The sequence below is a fragment of the Hoplias malabaricus genome, unplaced genomic scaffold, assembly GCF_029633855.1.
Source record: "Hoplias malabaricus isolate fHopMal1 unplaced genomic scaffold, fHopMal1.hap1 scaffold_215, whole genome shotgun sequence".
NCBI lineage: Eukaryota > Metazoa > Chordata > Actinopteri > Characiformes > Erythrinidae > Hoplias > Hoplias malabaricus.
The window spans coordinates 3,995-14,857 of NW_027101266.1; positions in this window are offsets into that span (position 1 = coordinate 3,995).

Here is a 10,863-nt window from a genome sequence, read left to right on the forward strand (position 1 = left end):
ACACAATCCAAAACATCCAAAACAATTCTCCATGTTTGATTTATTGTATTTAAATTCTGCATCAACCAAAAATATCCAGCATCCAGTGGATGAAGGACTGGAGGATAGCACACAGAACTACTTCTCTGAAATGACATCTACATGGTGGACCTACAGGGTCGGTGTGTCTTACAGAGAGGACATTGAGTGGACACTGTTTGAAACCTCCAGGAGCACTGCTGGGTCTGATCCATTATTACAAATGCAACATTACCACACCACTGACATGTCATTGTCACAGCAGCACTGAGAATGATCCCCAAGGAAATCACACCTGCTCTGTGGTGGTCCTGACCATTCATGAACAGGGTGAAAGTTGGCAAACAAAGTATGCAGAACCACAGATGTAACTCTGTAATTGTAGAACTACAAAGTGCTCCTGTATGACCAGTGGAGTGGGCAGAATGGACAGTGACTGCAGCAACAAGGAGGTGGTCATACTTTCACAGTTGATAGTAGTAGTTTTTGCATACATATTTTTTAGTATATACAGTGTGTGTGTGTGTGTGTTTGTGTGTGTGTGTGTGTGTGTGCCCTGTGAGTCTCTGTGGGTGGTGAGGACTGTGCAGTTGCTCTGAGCTGAGTGACCTCAAGAGTGAAGAGAGGTGAAAGGTTTATTAAAGAGCTGGTTAGTGACTGTTTTAAATAGAACTGTGATCTACCCACCTCCCACCTGCTGTAATACACACACACACACACACACACACACACACACACACACACGCACACGCTTCAAAAACACATATTCAGGGAGACAAAATGAGAGAAAGGAAGTCAGAGTCAAAGGATTCCCAGGGGGCAAGTCTCTCTCTCTCTCTCTCTCTCTCTCTCTCTCTCTCTCTCTCTCTCTCTCAGGCCTGTGGTCCCATCTAGACGTCTCGCTCTTTGTCCTCATTCAGTGTGCTTTTCCTCCAGTTTATCTCTGCCTTATTCCTGCTCTTGCTCTCTCTCTCTCTCTCTCTCTCTCTCTCTCTCTCTCTCTGCCTCACTGAGTGTGGACAAAGCAGAGGCTCCTCCACTTCCTAAACAAGTGAAGGTCTTGTCATGCAGTGACATACACACTGCAGGGGAGCACTCTGATCTGCCACGCACAACAGAAACAGCAGGAGAGAACATACACAAGCACACACACACACACACACACACACACAGAAAGAGAGAGAGAGAGAGAGAGAGAGAGAGAGAGAGAGAGAGAGAGAGAGAGAGAGAGAGAGAAACCTCATGTATGTTATTATTAATACAGTGTTCAGTCCTGGGGCACATGGTAAATGTAGATGTGTTATATTCATCAAATACACATAAAAATAGATACACAATAGTAACAACAACAACAACAACAATAGTAATAATAATAATAATAATAATGATATTGTATGTATATCATTCATATTCATTAATATTATTATTATTATTATTATTATTATTGTTGTTGTTGTTGTTGTATATATTCAGCAGCATGTGAAAAAGTGAAAAATATGTTCTTAATGTGTTTGTGACTGTGAACCTGTTTATGAGCTCTGTATGATTATACAGCTGATTGGGCAGAGAGCTTTTACTACAATCTCATTATCTTAGTAGCACTTCGCAAACATATAAAATGTCAGGTTCATTGTCATCAACACCGTGTGTTTCTGGTGAGCAGCAAATTGAGCAGCCAATGGGGAAGTTGCCATGGCAGCAATTACTGCTGAAGGTTTCAAAAAGAATGTGTGTGTGTGTGTGTCTGTGTGCGTGTGTGTGTGAGAAGAGTGGTCATTCAGCTTGAACATCCTGTTAAGTGTGAGGCACTCAGCAGGAGTTGCACAGACATCAGTCTTCTCAATGAGCTCATGTTCTCACAGAGAAGAGCGTCGCTGTTCAGCATCACTGAGAGTGCAGCTCAGAGGTCTGCTAATATCATCCTGAATTGTTATATAAAACCATGGGTCTTAGTTTTACTGCTGAAGAATCAATGAATAAAATGTCACTGAATGACCACGTTAGACTCCCAGGTCTATGGAAATAGGTTCATACAAAAACACATTCATTTATTCACTGAATTATTATGTTTTATGTTTGTTTGTTAGTTTGTTTACCAACCATCATTACTCCTGAATATACTCAATTTCACTAATGGCGTGGTCTCCCCAATCATATGCAATGACATCATTTGGGGAGAGTGATGGCAAGCACATGCTTCCTCTGAGTCGTGTGAAGCCAGCCACTGTTTCTCCCAATGGTCGTGCATTACACATCTCCACTCCTGATTCAGCTCATCAGGGAGTCATCACATCTTTTATAAGCTTAGACAAGTGCAGAAGAGCAGGGAAAGACAAGCGGGACTGAATAGTTGGCAAAGTATTTGGCTGGGAATATTATTTCTCCTATTCAATCACGAGAGAGATAACCCAAAACACTCTTAATCTTTAATACACACAGTAGTTAGATAGATGCCTTCAAAGTGACAGGATGCTAGAATAACCAACATTATACATAAAGTTTTTGATACACCTTTGATATATTGTATATAATTGTATTTAAGTTATAGATATGTGGGTGAAGTCGGTGGGCGGCACGGTGGCACAGCAGGTAGTGTCGCAGTCACACAGCTCCAGGGGCCTGGAGGTTGTGGGTTCGAGTCTCGCTCCAGGGGACTGTCTGTGAGGAGTGTGGTGTGTTCTCCCTGTGTCTGCGTGGGTTTCCTCCGGGTGACTGTCTGTGAGGAGTGTGGTGTGTTCTCCCTGTGTCTGCATGGGTTTCCTCCAGGTGACTGTCTGTGAGAAGTGTGGTGTGTTCTCCCTTTGTCTGCGTGGGTTTCCTCCAGGTGACTGTCTGTGAGGAGTGTGGTGTGTTCTCCCTGTGTTTGCGTGGGTTTCCTCCAGGTGACTGTGAGGAGTGTGGTGTGTTCTCCCTGTGTTTGCGTGGGTTTCCTCCGGGTGACTGTCTGTGAGGAGTGTGGTGTGTTCTCCCTGTGTCTGCGTGGGTTTCCTCCGGGTGACTGTCTGTGAGGAGTGTGGTGTGTTCTCCCTGTGTCTGCGTGGGTTTCCTCCGGGTGACTGTCTGTGAGGAGTGTGGTGCATTCTCCCTGTCTGTGCCCGGGTTTCCTCCGGGTGACTGTTTGTGAGGAGTGTGGTGTGTTCTCCCTGTGTGTTTCCTCCGGGTGCTATGGTTTCCTCTTCATGTCCCAAAACACACATTGGTAGGTGGATTGGAGACTCAAAGAAGTGTCTGCAGGTGTGAGTGTGTGTCACCCTGTGAATGACTGGTGCCCCCTCCAGGAAGTGTTTTTGCCTTGCGTAAAGTGATTCCGAGTAGGCTCCGGACCCACCACAACCCTGAACTGGATAAGTGCTTACAGACAATGAATGAATGAATATCGGGTGATTCTTGCAATTTCATTCAACCTGTTCTTCTCAGACCTACTCTGTCTAGAACAGTGTTTCTCAAGCCTGGTCCTGGAGGCACCCTTCCCTGCACATTTTTGCTTTCCCTCCTCCCAACACACTTGGTTCACCTAATCGGTTAATTAACAAGCTCTTTCAAAGTTGCAGTGGGTGTGTTAAAGCAGGGAAACCACTAAAACATGCAGGGCAGGGTGCCTCCAGGGTCAGGGTTGAGAAATCACCAATAGAATGGGATGCTCTAGAGCAGCCACCTATGAGTCTAACTTCATTGTGTCCAATGCTGAATGTCAGTTCATCAGAATCATGTGGAGCACAGGATCAGTGTTCTCTGGAGTGCTGGACTGCCATCAAGTCACTTTGGAATGAGGTGGTGTGGTGTTAGTGATCCCTCTAGTGATGCCCTTGTGACTGCATTCAATCAAATTCTCACATCAGCATTCCATCTTCCAATGCGAAAAAGTAGACAGTGTTACTGAAGCAAGCTCTAAACAGTGTCTTTAAAGTGTGTGTGTATCTGTAGGTGTGTGTATTTGTGGTAGATAGAGAAAGACATAATTGCTTATTTGCTTGTGCTGTCTGACAGTTGTGTTTTGTTGTATCCATGCAGGCCAGATCTGAGCTAAACACATTTACCTACATTCCAGCGTTGAGCAGGTCTCACACATATACCTACATGCACGCACACATGTACACACACACACATACAAACACACCCACCCATCCACAAAGACACACCCATCCAGACAGCCCCCTGCCCACTGTTTTCTCAAACTGGAATACACATGTAAATTTACCTCTATGAATTTGCTAAGTATTTAACTGTGTCATTAAAGCATTAAAGCACAGTGTGTGTTCTGCGTACTTGGCCTTGTTGGCCCTCACCTTTGACACTAGACAGGTGGCTGTACCACCGTTTAAAACCAGTTATTTGACCCCACTCATACCAAAGGGCACACTCTTTGAACCTTATAACCCCAAGCACCTGCAGCAGTGGACTCTCTCCTGTCTGGCAGAATCAACCATCCACTCGTTCAATACAGAACCAGCGCAATGCAAACACACACACACACACACACACACACACACACACACACACACACACACACACACACACACACACACACACACACAAGGAGGCAGAAAGGAGTGACTTTAAACAACTCTGTAATGTAGCTCTGGGTGTTTCTGTTTAAATTACATCTGTTTTTATTTCAGTTCACATTTCAGCCTTTTCATAAGAAGTTCTAGATAACAGTAGATCCAAATATCTCCTCTGATTAGTGAATTCACCTGATGTGGACCTGTGTTTATTTGTGCACACATGAAAACTATATCTTTGATGCTTGGTATTGTGATCTAAGGCTTATGTGTCGCTGCTCCAGACTTATTTCCAGTGTAAATAACTGCATACAACAATCATCAATCCAGTCTTACTGCAGGTTTAACTTCATTATTTATTTCCTAATTTAACTTTATAATTAACTTCTAGTTGGTTTCTTGAAATCTAGCTGCACATAGTCAGGTCACTTCAACATTTAAAGAGAATGTCTATGATTGGGGGAACTACAGTTTCTCTTGTTTGTTTACGTTCAGAAGCTCTTTGTCTTTTAAGATACAATGGGATGTCTAGGAGAAAAACGACTGTATGTGGCTGAAGTTTTATTTGTCTGTAAGATTTTATTCACTGTATAAATGACCACAGAACCTTGTTTGTAGGTTTTGTTTTGTAGCACTTTTGGTTTGTTTACTTTCACGTTAGAAGGCTCCTGAATTTTGAGTGACTAAGTTATCTGAAAAGCACAGTTAAGTCAGTATTACCCCACTATGGATCATGAATAATGCAACGTCGTCATTTATTTTTTAATGATCCTCAGTGTTTGCTGTTTCCGCCAGCAGCAGAGAGCGAGGAAGCCTAGCATGTCTGACTGAGCCACTTTGTTTTTTTTTTTTACTCGTTTCCTGACACCAAGGCATTAGTCCGATTTCCAGCAAACAAACAGACTGGAGAGCCCCTGAATTTTATCTTTGTTTATTATTATTATCATTATTGTGAATGTCAGTTTTAAACACAAAATTATTTTTGGAGTGCTTATACTTTTCAGGGGCATCTTGATGGCTGTATGTGTGTAATGAGATATTTTCATGGTGGTGGAGGTCCATAATGTGTTTACAGAGCCCCAGTGTCTGTAAGTGGGTATAAAAACAAAGTGTCTAGGTCTGGTGCTAGTCTTTTTACTCCAGTAAAATCACATTTTGTGTTTCTGACAGATGTACACATATCAATAGCGTTTGGTCATTTTCCAGAAGCATAATCTAGGGACGTATCTATAAACAGTGCATGTTCAATACTTTATTACCAGCACATAACAGCAGACACACATATTCACAAATAAACACACAAAAACTACACACTAATGACAGCTCTTCACAGACACAAGTACACCTGCAACTCCTCCCCTCATCCGGCTCAAACTGAGAGATATCTGTGAGCAGGATGGGTCTGCAGTGTTTGAGTGACAGTAGCAAACCAGCCAGTGAAACTATGCTTTAAACGGCCTGAAACAGCTCTCTCACTCCATCCTGCTCCCTCCCACTGAGCGAGATTAATGATTCCAGGCAGGCCTGGCGGCAGGATAGAGTGGCACTCTGAGCGGCTTTGTGGTGTGCGTGTGGTTGTGGAAGCGAATGAACAGGAGCTGGCGGCACAAGCTGAGCCCCGCGGCCAACATCGACAGAGTGACTAAGAGGAATTCAGTAAGGAGATGTTGAGTCATAAAAATGCACAGAGCTGCAGGTAGGTTCAGGAGTGTACTGAAGGGGACACATCACAACATGATGGCTCAGTCATCTGAGAAGTAATGTTCCCCACCTGAGACTAGAGATACAGCTGTATAGCTGCAGCTAGGTATTTGCTCAAATATAAGATCAACCATTGCAAAGATAACTTACACATTACTGACACAGGCATTCATACAGTGTAATGACTGTCTATGGATCAGCATTGTACATAGAATATGTGGCTCTGACCTGCTTTACATGAGTCTAAAGTCAGGATGTCAGATGCCACGCTTTGGTTAGAGCGGTACTAAAAGACAGTGGAGCAGTGGAAAAGTGCAGTTATAAATTACATCAACCTACTTTTCACTGGTATGTTTTGTATTACTTTTATACACACCACAGCTGTGTTTGATTACATTGTCTTCTCTCATTTTATACCTAGAAACATGTTGTTTAAAGTAATTTATTACTACAAATAAATGCTGTAGGTAGGTCACAGTCACACAGCTCCAGAATCCTGTCTGACAGCTCCGGGTCATTGTCTATGAGGAGCCTGGTGTGTTCTCCCTGTGTGAGTGTGTGTCGCCCTGTGAAAGACTGGCGCCCCCTCGAGGGTGTGTTCCTGCTTTGCGCCCGGTGATTTCTGGTAGGCTCCAGACCCACAGCGATTACAGCCAATGACGAATGAATGAATATTATATACATTTAAACAGCAGCCCATGTGCTTTTTTATTACGATAGCAGATTTCTATTGAATATATACACAGTTAGTGGCCTCCCACCAGACAACCATTAATGCTGTTTGTGTGTGTGTGTGTGTGTGTGTGTGTGAAATTGGCATCACTCCAAAACACACACACACACATGCAGACAGAGAGAAAGAAAGAGAAAAAGAGAGAGAGAGAGAGTTTCACCGAAAGATTTTTTTGTTGTTTATGTTGTACACCTCCGTAACATAAATCATTTATCCAAGCCCAGAACAGCACAAACGGGGGAAAAACTACTAAAGACACACACATACACACAAACACACACACACACACACACACACACACACACACACACACACACACACACACACACACACACACACACAGAGTCAGGGAATCTACTCACACACATTACATTATTAGTCGTAGAATGTACATTTATTTAATGTTTTAGCATCTGATGTTGTCACAAAGCAATTTAACAGAAATGTGGGTCCTGCCCAAAGTGAAAAGAAAAACAAAGTGCCATTGCCAATGACTAGAAGATCTCCCATAGAAAAAGAGAGAGGAACCAAGACTGAAAAGAGGAACCCACTGAAAACAATAAACATTTTGCAGCATAAATGAAGAATTACAGAGTTGTAGTGAGTGTACAGCACACTGCAGTATCACACTATGAGTACGTTGAGAGCTGTGTTAAGAAAGTTCAGCATGAGGCAGGTGAACATTTAGCAATGGCCGTTCAAATAAAGCCCCAGTCTCATCGGTCAGTCAGTGCCCTGAGGGTGAGACACTGGCACCTGAAGGCTCCATGGAAGGTGGTTCTCTCATGACCAAAGCTGTGGTGGGCTTAACACTGAAACTAAATAGGGAGTGCCAGAAAGGTAGAGCAGACACGAGGGCTCCGGGTGACTGTCTGTGAGGAGTGTGGTGTGTTCTCCCTGTGTCTGCGTGGGTTTCCTCCGGGTGACTGTCTGTGAGGAGTGTGGTGTGTTCTCCCTGTGTCTGTGTGGGTTTCCTCCGGGTGACTGTCTGTGAGGAGTTTGGTGTGTTCTCCCTGTGTCTGCATGGGTTTCCTCCGGGTGACTGTCTGTGAGGAGTGTGGTGTGTTCTCCCTGTGTCTGCATGGGTTTCTTCCAGGTGACTGTCTGTGAGGAGTGTGGTGTGTTCTCCCTGTGTCTGCGTGGGTTTCCTCTGGGTGCTCCGGTTTCCTCCCACAGTCCAAAAACACACGTTGGTAGGTTGAATGGCGACTCAAAAGTGTCTGTAGGTGTGAGTGAATGTGTGAGTGTGTGTGTGTTGCCCTGTGAAGGACTGGCGCCCCCTCCAGGGTGTATTCCCGCCTTGCGCCCAATGATTCCAGGTAAGCTCTGGACCCACGGTGACCCCGAATTGGATATGGGTTACAGATAATGAATGGATGGATGGGTTTGTGTTTGTTATCACTTCTATTTTTGTTTTAATTCCTGATTGTTTTCTTTTAAGATTAAAAAAGTGGGCTCTTGCGTATGTGTGTGTGTGGTTAAAGGCCTACCTAAACACGTGTGTCTGGAGGGACATAATCCTTTTGTATACAGCTGCATAAGCAGACAATGATCTCAACACAGGAACACTTCAGCACACTTTCACACACACTGGGTTTGATTTACACCACCATCTCTCCCCAGCCGCCCCCACACACACTCACTCTGTCTCTCTCTCTTCTCTTGGGAGCAGTACTGCACTGGTGGTACACTCTGTTTTTCACAGTTGTAAAATGCATTCTCCCTGGATCTTTAGTAAATTACAAACAGAGCTTTGTACTGACCCTGGGGTCAAATGTGTGTGTGTGTGTGTGTGTCTGTCTGTGTATACTATATGTTGTAGAACAGCGCCTTCTGGTGGTGATAATGCGATGGGCGCTCGCTTTTTTGTGAAATTTGTGTGGAATCATATGCAGATCAATGTGTTCAGTTTGATTCAGTCCGATAGCACTGACCTATAGTACTTCCGTTGTATCTGCACCCAGAGAGAGAGGACTGGAGAAAAGAGTTATCTAAAGTTAATTCAGAGATCTAGAAAGAGAAACAGATGTGTGTGTGTGTGTGTGTGTGAAAAAGAGAGAGAGAGAGAGAGAGAGAGAGAGAGAGAGAGAGAGAGAGAGAGAGAGAGAGAGAGAGAGAGAGAGAGAGAGAATATTATTCTGTGTAAATAACAGCCAGTCTGCCTGGGTGAGTGTGGATGTTCTGGGTTGCCAGGTGTGTGATCTGCTGTGTGGATAATGAGCTCTTCTCTGTCACTGCTGAGGGTAGGCTGCAAATCCCCATCAGCTCTACAACAACTCTACAACACCTCTTCTCTTCTCAGCCCATCACTGTAAACACACTCACGCAACGTCACTCCTGTCTGTTGCTCTGTGTGTGTGTGTGTGTGTGTGTGTGTGTGTGTGTGTGTGTGTGAGGAGTAACAAACCAGAAAAACAAAGCAAGCTGAAGAAATAATGAATCTGGAACCTGGAGAGATACCACAGAACGACCCATTTGTGTTCTCTGAATGAGACTTTAACATTTGATTTGAATGGAAGTCGTATCAAAAGTGTAGAGAACCTATTTGTGAAGTATTTTTGGTTCCTGGAACTGTTCATCCCAAGAACCACTGGTTCTTAGAGCACACAAGGGCTATGCTGGGTATCACTAGAACCACTTTTTAGGTGTAATATCAGTTATATTCCAAAAATATGCTTCACTCAACATGAAATTACACTTACATTAGTGGATAGTAATTAAAATTAAACACTCTTTCCATCTAAAAAACGAGCCAGGACATTTACACTCTCCCATAGACGTTTGAACTTTAGAGGTGGTGCAGCCATGTTCACCATGAGCTTGCTAAACATTATTGAGTAATAGCTGCGTAATTGAGTAATAACTCTCTGTGAGCGGTTGTTGTTGTTTTCAGAGTAACAGGTTTGTTTCGTTCAGCTGTTGCTTTGTTATTTCCAGTGGAGAGTAGCAGGTAGCTGAGGTAACTTCATTTTGGCAGATGTTTGTCCACTGTTTGAGATGTGAACGCTGGACGCGCCGGTGGTTTGATCTAATGTTTCTCGGACGTCAGGACACACTACCAGCAGCATGTCAGCAACATCGCACTGAACCAGAACATAGTCAGGTTGAGGTGTATTTTAAGGCTCGCATCCCTGTGCACGGCAGTGTGTCTGACAGTGACTGAAGAACATTACTGTGAACACTGGATGGATCTGTGCACTTGCCATCTGCCTTTTCTACTTCTCCTCTGTCGTGCCCCAGCATTATTAGTGCTCTTTTTCACATCCCTGTCTATATCATAAGAAAAGGAGACTAAGGAGACGTTGCAAATCCCTGACATGTTTGTACATTATCACCAGGTGCACTGAAAGAGAACTTCCAGAAGTAGAAATTGAATTTCAAGAAAGGCACTGGCCTGGAACAGCCATTATGTTTTATTACTGTTGTACGTCGGATAGATCAAAATTTTTTCCAGGGAGTGAGCCTGATGTCAATACGTTCTGTTGTAACAGTGTAGCGTGTAACTCTGCCACTCTCTTTGTTCCCAGACTGTTCCCAGACCAGTCTCAGAAATGTCAGGGCAGTTGAAGAAATTCTGAGAATGGTTTTTATGACCTCAACCCTCATTTCCATTCACCACAGGCTAAAACATATAAGAGAACTGAAATAGCAAGTGATCTTTGTCATTGTGTTCTATTTCGGTGTTGAACTCAGGTCCAGTTCTAAACCACACTGCTGTTTCAGGTCAGATACCTTCTAAAGCCCTGCAGCTCTCCATAGACGCCACACTGATTCCCTCGGAGCCCATGCTTTTTCTCGTCACAGTTCACTCTCTAGGTGTATTTCTGGGATACACAACAGAGGAAGGCAAGGGGATTGGTTCATTAAAACACACACACACACACACTGTGTGCAGTGCTGCTTGGTTTA